This window comes from Helianthus annuus, chromosome 14 (genome assembly GCF_002127325.2).
Source record: "Helianthus annuus cultivar XRQ/B chromosome 14, HanXRQr2.0-SUNRISE, whole genome shotgun sequence".
Lineage (NCBI taxonomy): Eukaryota > Viridiplantae > Streptophyta > Magnoliopsida > Asterales > Asteraceae > Helianthus > Helianthus annuus.
In genome coordinates, this window is record NC_035446.2 from 89,551,582 (window position 1) to 89,568,470 (window position 16,889).

The 16,889-nt window shown below is 35.2% G+C and overlaps 1 long non-coding RNA gene across 3 annotated transcripts; it reads left to right on the forward strand.

The window, feature by feature from the left end:
- Positions 1-2,366: 2,366 nt before the first annotated feature.
- LOC110908600 lies at positions 2,367-4,904 on the forward strand. Of its 3 annotated transcripts, none has more exons than XR_004878139.1 (5): positions 2,368-2,769; positions 2,852-3,502; positions 3,819-4,127; positions 4,229-4,271; positions 4,642-4,904. It is a non-coding gene; the product is annotated as an uncharacterized LOC110908600 (long non-coding RNA). The 3 variants fall into 3 exon arrangements; XR_004878140.1 differs by having other exon boundaries at positions 2,370-2,769; positions 2,852-3,242; XR_004878138.1 differs by having other exon boundaries at positions 2,367-2,769; positions 2,852-4,127.
- The last annotated feature ends 11,985 nt before the right edge of the window (positions 4,905-16,889 follow it).

A 16,889-nucleotide genomic window follows, 5' to 3' on the forward strand; every position in this document is an offset into this window, starting at 1 on the left:
TATATATATATATATATATATATATATATATATATATATATATAGAGTAGGAGTTGGGTGAAAAGTCTATTCTTCCTAGAAAGTCTAGGAAACAATGAGAATTGGACATGTGACATTGAGTTATTTTAACTAAAAGGGCAACTATGTAATTGCATATTTTAATTTTATTTTTTGAATTTATATTTCATTAACTAACATTCCATGATTTTCAGAATTTTTGTTGTTTTCAAATTCAAATCTGGAGGTCAATGTGTTTATCTGGAAAACTATCAGCATGTCTTGGTGATGTGTTTTACCAGTCAGAGAGGTTGAAGTCAGTGTGTTTTAACACTCTGAAGTCAATATATAATCAGGTTGTGTTTTAACAGTTCTTTTACATTTTTAACACTCTGAATGTGTTTTATGTTGTTGTCTATGTCACATTACATTACATCACATTGTGTTTTTTGATGATTAAATTACATCATAATGTGTTTTACAACAGGTTGTTTTGTACTGAAGTTTAACAAATCTGATTGTGTTTTAAGTCAGCAGGTTTGCTGGAGAATTCTTGATATTGTGTTTTAAAAGCAAGCAGATTTCTTGACATTGTGTTTTAACGTCAAGCAGATTTCTTGACGCTGTGTTTTACCAGCAAGCAGATTGTTGGCCATTGTGTTTTAACAGCAAGCATATTTCTTGACGCTGTATTTTAACAGCAAGCAGATTTCTTGACGCTGTGTTTTAACAGCAAGCAGATTGCAGGAGGATTCTTGACATTGTGTTTTAACAGCAAGCAGATTTCTTGACATTGTGTTTTAACAGCAAGCAGATTTCCTTGACGCTGTGTTTTAACAACAAGCAGATTGCTGGACATTGTGTTTTAACAGCAAGCAGATTTCTTGATGCTGTGTTTTAACAGCAAGCAGATTTCTTGACGCCGTGTTTTACCATCCATGCTAGTAATCCTACCATTTATCAAGAACGGCTCAGAAACCACGGTACAAGCCTCTCTACAATCATCAATTAAAACAGCAAAAACGCAGCCAAGTTACAAGCAGATTAAGACCGAAAACGTATATGCACTTCAAGAACTTTAATCACAACACAAGATATGAATACCTAGTGAAGAAAAGGGGTATGAACAAGCTTTGGAACCGAAATCTGAATGCTTTTTGGGGTCCTGTTTTGCGTCGCCAGCAGCAAGGGGAAAGAGATCAGTTTAGAGAGGGAGAGGGAGAGAGATAGAGAAAGAAGGGGAAATCGCATGATTTTAGGGATTTGGTTATTGATATGGCAGTTTCTTAACTTATTTAAAACACTTCCAATTACCATAATACCCTCACAATATTAAAAGTCTATAATTATATAACTCAGATATTACGAAAATGCCATCCATTTGATCTAAGCCATTAAACACACCAATCGGATGGCCCAGATCGCTTCCTAGACTTTCTAGGAAAAACACACTTTCCACAGGAACCCTACTATATATATATATATATATGTATATATATATATATATATATATATATATATATATATAGGGGAAGGATGTATAGAAAACCCACTTTAATTTAGAAAACCCGGGAAACTCAAAGCTCCCGATGTTTTTTTTTTTTTTTTTTGAAAAAACTTACACATGTTATATACATGTTTTTAAGGGTTTTGGGCAAAAAAAATCAAAAAAGCGCCGAGTAGATATTTAAAAAAAAATAAACAAGTTTTGGTGTAACACATGTTATGTAACGCCTCGCCTTTTGAAAATTACCTTAAATTAGAAAGATTATTCATGTACCCATTCTGGGAAACTTACATCCGTATCGTATTCGTATTTCGTTTCCGTTTTAGTGATTCGTAACTTCGATCATTATAAAAATTGAGTATTTCAATCAAATTATACGTTGTTTATTTATTCATGCCTGTACATTTAAATTCGTTTATACATTTGATACGTACAATTGTTCGGTACACATTCATGCTTCTCTTAAAGAAATACATAATCTTAGACGTTTATTTCATTCCCACACTTGATTCTGTGTTCACAATACACAACCTATACTTTTTTTATATATAAACTTAATACTAAATTTCTTATAAATTAAACATTAATATATATATATATATATATATATATATATAAGCTTAGTAAATCACTTATCTAGTATTAATAGTAGAATATGTTATTTAGTGTATGATTAGAATCAACATAGTGTATGTAATGCATACTTAATAGCATTAATATGTACATGTACTTATCTCACAAAATGTACACTTTTATATCAACAAAGTGAAAAAAATAATAATAATAAACAAAAGAAAGTATGAGGGCATCACATGGCCGACCAACTGTTAAGTTTTCCTTATTTCACTTATGATTCTCCATGCACAAATTATACTATATAACATTTTGGGTATGTTCTTAAGAACAGTTCCCGTTTTTCGGTTTTCATGACCTACATTTGCCGGTCATAGTTCTTGGCTCATAGCGGAGACGAGTGGGGGCTAGAGAGAGAGAAAGAGCAGAAAGTTCCCGTCGCCGACGTTATGTTGGTCCGTAGGCTAGAGAGCCACCGTCACCGGCGGTGTTTGTCAGTCCAAGGGATCCTATGGCGTTCTCTAGAATCCCCAATTCTGGCATAGCAACTGGATTTTAGGGCACCGTCGGAGCTCAAGATCATCGCATGCCTTATGGATTTTGGGGGTTTTCACTGTGGCCAGTCAATAATGGTTAGGCTTTCTTGGCCTGAGATGTTGGTTGTTGCCGACGTCCGTTCAAGGGCACTTATGGTAGCGACTATTATTTCCTCTCTCTGATCACCTTCTTTGTTTTCTGTTGTTGACCGTAGCTATTTTGGCTTTTCGTTGTTAGGTGTCGATGATGGCTAGGGTTTCCTATGCTGAGACTCTAACCGACTTTGATGGGTGGTGATTGCTTTTATCTACGATTATTGATGACTATGGGTGCCTTCATCTGCGATGTTCTTGATTTGAATTTTGAAACCGTGAGTTCGCTTATGTGTTTTCTTTGTTGGCTAGGATTTCTGAAGACCACGTATATTGTATATATATAAATTTGTGATTTGTAGAGTTCCTTTGATAATAATGGAGCTACATCATTTGATCTATGATTCTATTTTTGGCATTGATTTTATGTAACCATTGTTTGGCGTTTTGGTTATTAAGTTAGGCAATGATGATTGCGCGGGTGTAAACCGAGATGAGGATTTACCCATGGCGTGGCGTGGCATGTTTGAGAGATGGTAGATATTCATCTGTAACCTCCAATGCAGCCACAGTTATCTCCTTCGTTTACACCCTCTGAGTCTATCCAACTTGATGGTCTGTAGTGTTCTTTTCGTAATGGAACTGGTTGCATTATATATGTATTAGACGATGATGATTGTGTGGGTGTAAACCGAGATGAGGATTTAACTGTGGCGTGGCGTGTTTGAGAGACGTCAGATGCAGCCACGGTTATATATATACCTTCATTTATGCCCTTTGAGCCTCTGAACAAAGGGTATTTGCAGTTTTTTATATGTTGATGTTTTTGGTCATTATGTTATGCACTAGAGGTGACAATCTCAACCGGTTTGTATGGAAAAAAGGTCTATTATGGTTGTATTACATGGGTAATCTGTCAAAAAAGTAAAATAAAAATCTCAAACAAAACGGGTCAAAAGCTACTGCTTTCACTCAAACCCATTTGACCTATTGCTTAACCTGCCAAATTTCCAACTCTGTTATGCATAGTACTTTTTTTTAAAAAATATTTCTTCAATATGGTTATTTCAGCAATATATATTTAGTTGTTTGATTTAATGGATCTTTATTAGACTGTTGATGGACGGGTTGTCAAAGTTAATGAAGTCCAGACTAGAGGTGGGAGAACAAACTTTGGCCGTCATAATTTTCGTCGCAATAATAACATAGATATGGAGTTTGAGGGGTAGAGATAGAGACTATGGTCGTGAACGTGATCGTTCTAGGGACCAAAATAAGGAATAGTCTCAAGATCATGATTAAGGTAAAGACAGAGGATATGATTGGGCACGTGATGTTAACCGGTCTCGGGACATGGATCAAGAAAAGGAGATAAGAAGTGGGAATAAGTATAAAGATCAATTTGCGGAATTGACCAACTGGTAAGATTAGAATTTAATATAACCTCATACCTACTATATTGTGTTGATTTTAAATACTCATTCTTGATGTTTTTCAACTGTTTCGTATTTTTGTCCTTCAGATGCTTGGAGTTTGAGAAGGCGAAAGAAGAACTTACTAACAAGGTAAACATTAGCCCATAATTTGGTATATATACTCGTGCCAATTTTGGTAAAATGAGTAATATCACAAAAGGGAAATGGGTTGAAGGTGGTTTATCATATAACTAAGTCATAAAACAGATTAATGTAGCCGTATGTTGTTTTTTTTAAGCGTAATCGACGAATTAACTGATTAATATTTTTTTATAACATGTACTTAAAAAAATAAATGTTCATGTCAACCCAAAATGTTTTGACATGTATTAAAAGGTTGCACCTATTGACCGATTATATGTTTCCTTACGCCGACTAGGGATTCAAGATATGTTTGACTTTATAACCAATGAAAATCTGAGAATTTTGTTTGATGGTTCACGTTATGAATTTATATCAGGTGGCACAAGGATAATATTGGCTGAATTGCAGGATGTGGTGAAAGTGGAAACTAACTAGCTAGATGTTAATGTAACATTATGTCATTGTGTGTATATTATTAGTTTGAATTTGAATTAGGCCCTAACTTTTGGAAACCACTTTGTTATAATAGGATTCCTTTTGAACTGTTGGAACTTGTGGCATGCTGAAGGTTTGCCACTGCATAACATTTGTAAACAAACATAGGTTTAACTATGATGGGTTTCATTGTCGCTTTGACCATTTTCCAGCTAGATGATGTGGTAACTGGTAAGGATGGCAAATCAAGTGTTCACTACTTGCAACATGTTTTGTAGCCACGGAAAACCGAGTACTTAATCTGAGCCAATACATTTTTCGAAAGAAAGTGAGAAAAAAAAAACCCCGGGGCAACGCCCCGGTTCAAATACTAGTTACATTCTATGTGCTTTATGTCAAACTTAGGGACTTAAGATTAAAAAAAAAAAGAAATAAAAATATAAAAATAAATAAGCTGTTTACACAGCCAGCGATTTGAAACATATGGCTGCCTTTAATTCCTTTTTGTTGTTCAATTAGCCACCTAACTTACATTAATTCCTCACATATAAATATTAGGGTGAACGGGGCGTACTCGGGGAGTGCCCTCGGTGAGCGATTTCCCCGATCGGGAACACCGCCGCCATCAACGCGGGGTCCCGAATCGGGGGTGATTTTGTTTGTGTGTTCACCGCTTGAATTTGGCACAATCATCGAGATTTGACCGTTGACAACGGTCGGATTTTAAAAAAAAAAAAAAAATCAATTTTTTTTAAACTAATATAAATACTCAACTCATTTTCACCCTTTTTTTATCCACAACCATCTTATTCTCTATATTTTTTATACCAAACTCTCCAACCACAACCATTTCACTCTTTATTTTTTATACTATCCAACCAAACCCCATCCACTTTTTATTTTTATACACCGAGCAATGGAGAACCGACCCCGCGAGGCCAAGAAAAAAAATAAGGGGCGGGTATCGAAACCGTCTCGAGATGGTTCGAGCGGTGCAAATGCTCAACCACAACCCCCTTACGGCTACACTTCACAACCCCCGTTTTATTTCCAACAACCTCCACACCCCTCGTTTTACAACACCCAACAACCCAATTTCGGCTATTTTCAAAATTTGCTATCAATGGACGCTCCTCCTCAATCCCCCGCCTTCGACCCATATGCTTATCGTTCTCCACAAGTTCCTTCTACAAGAGGAAGTGTCGAACGTTCTCTACCTATTGACGAGGACGACGAGGACGATGAGGTAGTGCCCGAAACTCAAAATTTGGGCGACGACGACGAGGAAGATGAATATAATGTGGACGAAGAAGCGGGCAACGAAGAAGACGAGGCTCGAGAAAAAAAAGGGAAAACGGTGAGCGAAAAATGGACAAAAAAACAAGAAGAGGCGTTGGCGAAGGCGTGGGTACATTGTTCTACCAACAAAAAAAAGGGCAATCAACAAAGTCGCGAAAGTTTTTGGGGTAAAATTTTAGAGCACTATAACAAAAGTGTCGGTGGAAGTAACCGGACCGTTCATCAAGTACGGTCTAAATGGAACCCGATGCATTCGAAAATAAACTTTTTCAACGGCCTATACCAACAAGCGGTAAAAATTATATTTTTTTTAACATTGCATATTTTTTATTTTTTTTCTAAGTTCATACTTTTTTAACACTTTCTAATTTTTTTTTATTTTATAACATGTAGGATCGCACACGAGCAAGTGGATGTCAAGATCTCGACGTGATGAAAGTCGCGTTAAAAGAATTTAAAGAAAGATTTCCAAGCGGTTTTCAACACCTCGAGGCGTGGGAGGTCGTTCGAAAACACGAGAAATGGGCACAAGTGCCATTGATGGGCGAGGAAGGTGAAGGTTCGGCACCTAAAAGAAAGCCCGTTGACGTAGACTTTTCAATCCCGGATATGAACGAAGATCCCTCGCCACAAAGACTACAAAGGCGAGACAAGCGTCAAGCTACATCGTCCGAGGGAAGCTCGGCCGAGTTGGCGGCACAATTCAAAGTGTACACCGCCATGAAAGAAGCGAAGCAAGCGGTAGAATTGGAGGCGATCGAAATGAGGAAAAAAAGAGATTCGGAGGCTCGCGAGCTCATATCGGCACAACTCGAGACGATGAAAAACTACAATTTCGATCGAGATATGAAAACCTTCCTTAAGCCGCACGACGATGTTCCGCCAAGTATGTTGCCGATCATCCTCGCCCGAAAGCGAGAAATCGCTAACAAGTACGGGTGGCCATGCGATTTCTAGTTTGAACGTATTTTTTTTTTCTAGTTTGAATGTATTTTTTTTTTCTAGTTTGAATGTGTTTTTTTTTTTCTAGTTTGAATGTGTTTTTTTTTTTCTAGTTTGAATGTGTTTTTTTTTTTTCTAGTTTGAATGTATTTTTTTTTTAAATTTAATGAAATGTCTTTTATATAAATTTTTAAACATCAACAAAAAAAAAAAATAATAATTTCGAACTCACCTAATAGGTGAGTGCCGCCATCAAAAAGGGGAATTAGGGGAGTGTATTAGGTGAGTTGACGTGGCACCATGTGATTGGTTAGGTGTAAGATGGGGGACTCACCTATTAGGTGAGCACCCCTTACACCCTTATACATATTATACATTACATGGCACATAAGTCAATGTTCTAAAACAAAGAAAATAACAATATTTCGGCTGATTAAAGCCAGCCAGTCGCAGCCTTCAAGGCTGATGAAATTGTCTTTTTTTTATTATTTTAATCACCTAACTACCATTAATACTCAACCAACCCAACCCTAAACTCATCCCCTATAAATACACATCTCTCCAAGCCCTTAGACACTTTCACAACTCTTAAATCTCTCCAAAATCACTCTCAAGTTCTTGCAAAATTCTGAAATTCGGACAGATTCATACCTTCATACAAAAGTGAGCATAACTTGCTCAAAACTCAACCAAATCACTTGATTCTTCTTTCTAATTGCTTGGATAATCTTTGGGTTTGATTCCTTGATCTCTCCTTGGAGAAATCAAACCTGGAATTGCCCTAAAAATGTCCATAAACTTTCTGTTGTGTTTTAAACTCTTTCAAAGCTTGTTTAAACTTATCGAACTTGAGTCTAGCTCATCTCAAACCTATGTCCTAATGCTTACAACCTATCTTATGGTTGGTTAAGCTTAAAAACAAGGTTGAGACATACAACATCAGAGGTTAAACCTCAAATAATTTCTGTTTTGTTTAGGGTTTTTAACCCACAAGTCATGTTTAAGCTTCAAACTTGATATAGGAGTGATTATGGAACAACTTGGGTTGTCCAACACAAAATCCCCACATGACTTGATGATATCTCATAGCTTAGATTGTTTACATTCTTGTACTAATCCTAGTTCATGACCCTCCTTGTTTGTTGTTACAACAAGAGTAGTGGTGAACATATACGAGGTGCCTAAATGGAAGCTTGTTCTTCCTACCTCTTACATGACTTCTATGACACATTTTCAGGTACCTAAATGAAGATGTAATCTTCTATCTCATGCTTGAAATACTTGAACATTTGGACTTAATAATATATACGATACAACCTAAATAATATCTATGTACATTCGAACTTTTGTTGTTGAATTCATGTTCATTTGTCAAAGTAGTAGAACATCATCTAACGACCTAAACCTTGTTATGATTCTTATGGGTGTTCAACTCATGAAATCATTATAACCCTTGTGGTTACCAAGTGTCATACAAGTGTTATGTGTTGAAGATGATTATTTTCACATGTTATTCTCATATGTTATTTTCATGATGTTTAATTCCGAATTTCGACTCTAAACATACTTGAACTTTAACCCTTACACATTCAACCTTCTAACTTCATCAACTTCGTCACAATGGATAATCGGAAAGAATATACAATATTGTGAGTATACTTGAACCCCTTTTTCGTTTGCCACTTTTTGGGGTGTAACATGTTGTTTATAAACTTACACACAAACTTTTTCATAATACATAAACATTCCTATTACACGCATGCTTATTTGATTACTTGATACTTTAAACTTGGGTTGAGGACATTATGTGTTAGACTTATCATTAACTTCGTACGAGCCAAACCATGACATATGTAGCGCTATAGGATTAACGACCCGCCCGAGACTTGTGGTTATGTCATGAGCATATTGCGTTTCATTATTGGTTTGATATGTTTGACACATGCCAATTTTATAGTGCACATACACATGTGTAGTATTACACATGTGTAATACAATTTTTTTTTTTAAGTTTTTTTATATACAAAAACCTGCGATCTTTTATAAAAAAAATTGAAAAAAAAAATTTGGTGTGTTTTTTAGACTTTTTTTAGTTAGTTTTTGAGTTTTCACAATAAAAGTGGTTTTCATTTGAACCATCCCCTATATATATATATATATATATATATATATATATATATATATATATATATATAGGGATCGGTTCAAATGAAAACCACCATGAGTTATTAGAACTTTTTGATCCCGCGTGAGTTGGGTAATAAAAAATTTTCACAAACATAGAAGAAAACATTATAAAAACTTATGTAAAAAAAGTAAAAATAAAATTGTCAAGATGGTAGTTTTGATTGATGCATGTTTTTTTAAACAACCTAATACTGACCTAGGCTTACCCTATTTATAACACATAGGGTGACCTAGTTACAAGTTGGGCCAGGCCCACATGCACACTATTGACTAAATAAGCCCAAATCACTTAAATAGCCCACATGGCTTATCCCAATATTATCTAACCGACTACAAGGCTAAGCCCATTAGCATATAATTGTGTTTGATAAAGATAAGCGTAAACCTACTAAATTATATGGCCTTACAATACCCCCCTAGGTTTATGCTGTCTTTATCAAACTCCAGTCTTCATCATGTTTCTGTAGGAGGATTCTTCATCTTTTAATCTTCAAACTTGGGCTTTTAGTTCTTCTTAATCACGATCAGCTTTGCTTGAAAAATCTTGTTGAAAAGAATGCAAGAGGAGGATTCTAAGCAACTCCTTTCTTTTTCAATGTCTTCTCTTTCAAGTAGGTTCACGGGTACTTCTTCAAATGTACTATCACTGTCAGATGATGACTCGTATCTGGTTCTTCTGACTCGGGCACATCTTGTTGTTGTGATGCTTCATGCTTTGTTAGCAGCCAATAGCATCTCAATCCTTAACAACCCCTTTTTCTTGATATAAATCAATTTTCTACACATGCTCAGAAATTCATAAGCAAAATTTCTAAACAACAAAGGAAAATACCACATGAACACTTGGCACATCCAAGTATTTGTACTCGGATTTCACAATTCAAATTTCTTTCGACTTATGACGATCAATCAAATCTTCAAGAACGGTTAAAATTTTTAATAAAACATATAAGCACTCTATTTTTGGATTTTTGATTTTTTTTAAATCTAACAGTATAAACTGAAACAAAAATAAACAAAGAACCTAATATACAATTTACAATTGCAATGGGATCAAATCACAGTGTTTCAGGCCAGACTACACTTATCAACACTGATTTACTTTGGTTGATCCAAGTGATTGCCAATATGTTTGTTCACTTAAACTTATCTCCTTAGGCCTTTTTCATGTATCAGTCTGCAACTGATTTATCATAATTTTTTTTAATTTAATTTATATGAACACTCAATTCAATCACAATCAAAATCCTAGAATTTTAATCAGAACACGCTATCATACATGCAGTTTCCCTACCACATATTTCACAAGCCCGTTCTAGGATTCTGAAACCTTGACTGGGACTGGATTGAGAAGAGAACAGAATAGATCATTTGAAGAGATGGATATAATATACAGATCAAATGAATTTTTCTTTCAATTTGATATAGGTTTTACGGGTTTTTTGGGCACTAGAGGGCCTCTTTCGGGTGTAATTGATCTATAGCGCAACAACGTACAGCTAGGTCTTTGCTCACGCAAAACAGAAGCTGACGTTGCCTAGCACATCCAGGTCTTTGCTCACGCAAAACAAAGGAGATACACGAGTTGGTCAGAAAAGATTTCAGAACTAGAACGAAATTGTGTGTATCGAGACGTCACACACGCATTCAAATAGCCATGTCCTAATTCCAAGTGACGTTTTTTTCCTGAGGTCATTGAATAATATTAGTGTTCTGCACAGAACCAGTCAAAGAATCCAGCCAGCAGGATAAAGGCTACCAACATATCGCTATAGAGTTAGACCATTTCAATATTGGTCTTACATGAGTGAGCCTTAATCCACATAGTGAAGGTTTATTTCATTTCCCATTTATGCAACAAAATATTTGATTTTTCTGTTTTTCGAATGTTTTTTTGTATTTTTCTCATTTTCTCTACTTACAGACATATGTCTCTAGATATCCCCCTAAATTTGTGCGTAAATCTTATGCACAAATTTACCTAAGAACGAAAACGTATGTACAAAGAAAAACACAAAAGAAAATGAAAATATTTTTGTTGTTTTTGTTTAATCGTTCCATCATAAGATTTAAGACTAATCAAATATCAAAATTTAGAACATGAAATTCAAATTTGTACCTCTTCGCTGATCCTGCCTTACCTCTCTTACCTCCTTCAAACGAAACATATCAACTGTAAAGAAATATACATTTTGCAACAGTGAAATGTTACTCGTTATGTTTCTGGAACAACCGCTATCAACATCCAAGGATTGTCAACAGCTCCTCCTTGGTTGTCCCTGAAAAGTAAGGAGATAAGTAAGTCATTGGTACCCAGGCCATCGTGGTCCTGGGTATTCCTGAAGCATCAATATAAGACACTTCTCGAAAGCACATGCCCCCTTTTGATTCAAGGACTGGTGATGTTGCTGAATTATATTTTGCCTTCCAAACTAGTTTAGACTTCTCTAATTTCTTAGGGGCCTTGGGCAAAACATTTTGCTTTTCAACCTTTTTGTTTTCAAAACTTGTTTTGGTTTTAAAGGTTGCTTTCTTTTAGCTTTAGCAGCATTCCAGTCCCCATCAAATGGTTTAACCTGGGGAAGCTTATTTATCATTGCCTTAGGTTTTTCACCCTTCATTGGTTTAGAATAAGATCTATCCCTACATGTAACCTTCTGATGCTGTGTTGTAAGGCCCTATAATTGAGTAGGTTTACGCTTATCTTTATCAAACACAAATATAGGCTATTGGGCTTAGCCGTGTAGTGGGTTAGATAATATTAGAATAAGCCATGTGAGCTAATTAGATGTTTTGGGCCTGTTTGGTTACTATTTGTGCATGTGGGCCTGGCCCAGTCTGTAACTAGGTCACCCTATGTAACTATAAATAGGGTGAGCCTAGGTAATTATTAGGTTGGCTGTTCTATTGTTCTTCTTAGTCATTTTCGAGAGAGTGTAATCGTGTACGAGACGATCCTTTGTGATCGTGTGCCCGTTGAGATTCAATCAATAAAATCATTCTTGTTCATCACTTTCATTAGTATTCCGCGCTTTTCATTGTGATTTTGATATCCGGTTGTAGTCCTGGGACTTACATGTGCATATTATGGCACGTCAGGACGATGTGTGCAATTCCTTGCAATGTGACCGGGTATGCCGCACTTGTAGCATGTTTGCTTCTTAACGTAAGTAGCATAACCCGGTCCATTCGATCCAACTGATGCTGAGTATGAGTTATAACACTTGTTGGATGATTTGTTTGCAGTCTGTTCAACCTTTTCTGCCCTGCTCCATATGTCCCTGTTTACAACAGTTAGTACATTTACTGGATTTAGCATTTTCATTTCTAACTGTTTGCTTTAGAGGCACATATTTAATTGAAGGGCCTCTCAAAGCTGGCTCAGAAACAGCATTTCTCACATATGGATGAGCATTAGCAGATAAATTTGATGTTTTTAAACAAACATCGTCATCTTTTTGACAAACAATATCATCCCCCTCAACCCAATCCTCAATTATTACCTCATCTGCACATGAAGCAGAAGCATCAGTTACGTTCACTTGTTCACAAACGGTGTCAGGCGATGCCGTAGTAGTGCTTATAGTTTCGAGTGACACCGTTGGTTCAGAAGTTCCAGAATCATTATCATTCGAAAGTGCAGCAGGAGCTTTTGTAGTCGTTTTACCATTAGACTCAACAGAAGCTCCTGAAGTCGATTCTGATTCTTTGTTGGTCAGTTCTGATTCAGCTGTTTCAGATGATTCGTTGCTAGATTCTAGAGAATTAACTAACTCCTGAAGTCGATTCTGATTCTTAGAGTCTCGATGTGTTTTGAAGTATCAGCAGATTTCACGAAAGTTTTATTAAATGCCTATTTTTCTAGAACAATTTCGGTTTTATTTGGCCTAGTGATTTTAACTTTCTTTGGCTTAACAGGCTCAACCTTCCTATCCCCGGGCTTCCAATATTTCATTTCAGGTAGATTATCTATCTCCTCTTCAGTCATGGGAAATGAGGTGTAATTGTGATTGTATGGTGGAGGTATGCATACAAATCCCAATCCTTTGTTCCTCACTTCCTTTTTGCTGTATTTTAACTGTTGATTAATCATTTTTTCCACTTTCGCACTTGACACGTCAAACTTTTTAAAGTTAAATTCCGTGTTTTCAAAAGTTGATTTTAAATTTTCAAGTTCAACAGTTAATTTTTCAGACAATTCTTTGAAGTGGAGATATCTACAATTTGCCTCACTCAGATCGTTATGCAACTTACGGATATCACGCTTTTGCGCCTCCACCATATCCTTCAGTTTCTTTTTAATTTTGTAACTATTAGATCTTGTATATTAAAGTTGCATAACGAGCGAGTTTGCCTGCTCCTTGAACCCTTTTACCGTTTCCCTACATTTAGGAGTACAACAAATATCATCTACACATACCTCAGTGGGAATAAGAGTGAAGTCGTGAATTTGAATCGACATTTCTAAGTAGCAAAACTGTGATCCCCCAAAGATGTGATCCCCCGAATATTTGATCCCCCGAAAATGTGTGTTTTAACTATTTCTTCAACACAAGCCCAAAGCAAGAACCCGTGTACTCGCTAACTCAAGCCCTGTGCCACATGCACGAACCAGCTTTTCTATACCGCGCCTCCAAACCTGTTAAAACTTATCACCAGAACAATGACAAACCCCCTCTTTTTATTTTCAAATTATAATATTTTTAACTTTTATTATTTTATATAATAACTTTTATATATATACAGGTCAAGATTTAGAGATAATGGTGAAAAGTGTGAGAACGAAGAGAACGGTTATGGATCGTCCGATCAAAACAATCTATGGACTAGATGACGCGGTGGCGTTTTCGTAAATAACATAACTTTTATTGCTGTAGCGCGCTTCATTAAGGGTAAAAACGTCTTTTGACTTCTCTACACAAAACGCCATTACATGAAATAAAACGCCATTAAGTTACCACCTTAACCTACAATAGCACACACCATCATAATCTAAAAAACGCCAAAATTAATTATAATAAAATCCCGCCTAAAAAAAACCGCCAAAAAACATCCTATATATACAACATCTCAGACCTTCCATTAAAACACACAAAAACCCAAACGTCATATTAAATATATACCATTCGTCTTAGAAACGCCAAAAGCCCAAACATCAAATATCCTCTAAACCAAAACTTTTATTTGAAATTCAATTTGGTTGTTGGTAAGGTTTCGCTCAATGTAATGTACAAAATCCTTAAGTGAGGATATTGTCCATTTCATTGAGTAAAATCTTATTAACTTTATCCTCAACTTCCATCCAATTTATAATGCCAAAATATACAAAAACATTATTGAGGTTTGTTGTCAATAAAGTTTAGTTGTATGGGATGGACAACATTGTTAGACATCTTTCTTAACTGAGGAATAACAATGTTGTCCATCACCAAACAGCAAAACATTATTGATTTAGCATGACCAAATTTAGAGTTTTAAGGTTCTTTTATTTGGTGGCGTTCTTCTTCTCGGTAAAACGCTAAAAAGTTAAAAAAAAATCAAACATCATTCATTGGAAATTCAAAGATTGTTGGCTGAATGGGGTAAACTCAATAACATTTTGCTGCATGAGATGGACAAATATTCAAGAAAAAGAGGCTGATTTCAGAATTTTGAGCTTCCACACGGCGACCAAAAAAACTACTTCAAAAAACAAAAATAAAAAAATCATACGAAAGTCGAAACAGCCAGTGAAGATGCTTCAAAAGAAGAAAGAGACTGGTGACAGTGAAGATTTGGAAGATCAATTGTTTATATATATATATATATATATAGATATATTTTAATTTTCTTTTTCAGTTGATTGTTATATAATAACAATGCCATTATTTTTTCAGTTGATTGTTATATAATAACAATGCCATATGTAATAAAAACGCCACATAGCCAAATGCTTGTCAAAACGCCAACATGCCATAAAACGCCCCAAAAACTACCAAAACATAATGAAATTACTTTGGACAAGTATTATAAAAAAACTCGAAAAATAAAAATAAAATAAAATAAAATAAAAAATAAAAACCAAACTTGAAAATGTAACTAGAAACAGTAACTACAAAACAGTAACACTGAAGAGACAGAAATTTTATTATATTAGAATCTAAAACGTCAAACTTGAAAGATGGGCCGTGTTACAGACTTCAGAGATAAAAGCTTATGAAAAACAATAATTACAAAACAGTAACTGAAACGACGATTACTTTATTATAATAATGCACCGCCTAACCTACGCGCCAAAAAGACATCCTTATAAAATGATACGTCTTAGCAACTTCCATTTGATCAAACCAAAAAAACAAACGCCAATACTACTAAATACCACTCATTGTAAATCGCCAAAAAATAAAAAAAAAATCAAAGATGGCTAATATGGTTTATTGGATTTTCAGCATTGTTCTTCGTGAAGTTTCACTGAATGGATTGTTAGCTGAGTGGAGTAACTCAGTAAGATTTTGCTGCATAAGATGGACAAATATTCAAGAAAAAGATATTGATGATAGTCATATGTCATTTTGTGTTCTTTGTTCTTGAAGAAGGCTTGGATGAGAAGAAGAGATCAATGACACTGAAGAGTGGGATGATTATAAAGATGAAGATCAAGTTAAAGAACAAAGCGAAAAAACCCACCCACACGTCATACATCTATGTCCCCAAACATACACAAAAAGCCAGCTCAACAGACGAGCAGACAAAATAATCAAACCGATGGGTTTGTTAAGTTTTACATAAAACGCCATATATTTGGTGACAGTTCTTGTAGTATTAAAGAAGAGAGAGACTGATGACAGTGAAGATTGTGAAGAGAGATCCGATTAAGATTTTTAATTTATTTTTTTCGCTTCTATTTTTTTTCCCTGTGGTTGTAATATAATTTTAGAATTGTAAAACGCCAAGATAGCACAAACGCCAGAATGTATATAAAAAGTAATAGAATAATGGTCCATCTTGTATAAAACGCCTTGGAAAACGTCATTCAGAGAGATTTGAAAAAACGTCATAAACGCCAAAATGTTAATACAATGAAACCATTAAAACGCCATATAATTATTGAATTTGGTTAACGCCAAAAATCTTAAACCCCAAAAGTAAATCAATATTGTGAAAAACGGAATTGGAAAAGCGGAAGATAAAAGGAAAAAAAAAAAGTCCCTACGCCCTTCTCTATGTCGCGTGACACGTTTTGGGCCAGGATGCGCTCTCACCGTTCTCACACTTTTGGGCGTTTTCTCCTGATCCCGTTTCTATATATACATATATATATATACTAAAAAGTTAATAATAAATTTTTAATTATTAAATATAATTAATATAACTATTGTTAATAATAGAAAGATATTATATTATATTACTAATAAAGATTGTGTAATGATTATCAAATGATCATTATTATTATTATCTATTAATTAGGAATATTATGATTAAAAGAAAACCTAATTATTAGCACGTCTTCTTCATCGCTATGTTCCCGAGTCTCATTTAACAGGGGAGGGGAAAGAAAATTTTCTCTCCTAATCTCTCTAATTTGGGTGGATGAATATATGGTCATATTTATATTATGATTAAAAGAAAACCTAATTATTAGCACTTCTTCTTCATCGCTATGTTCCCGAGTCTCATTTAACAGGGGAGGGGAAAGAAAATTTTCTCTCCTAATCTCTCTAATTTGGGTGGATGAATATATGGTCATATTTTCTTCCCTTTTCCCTCCCCTCCCCATATTAA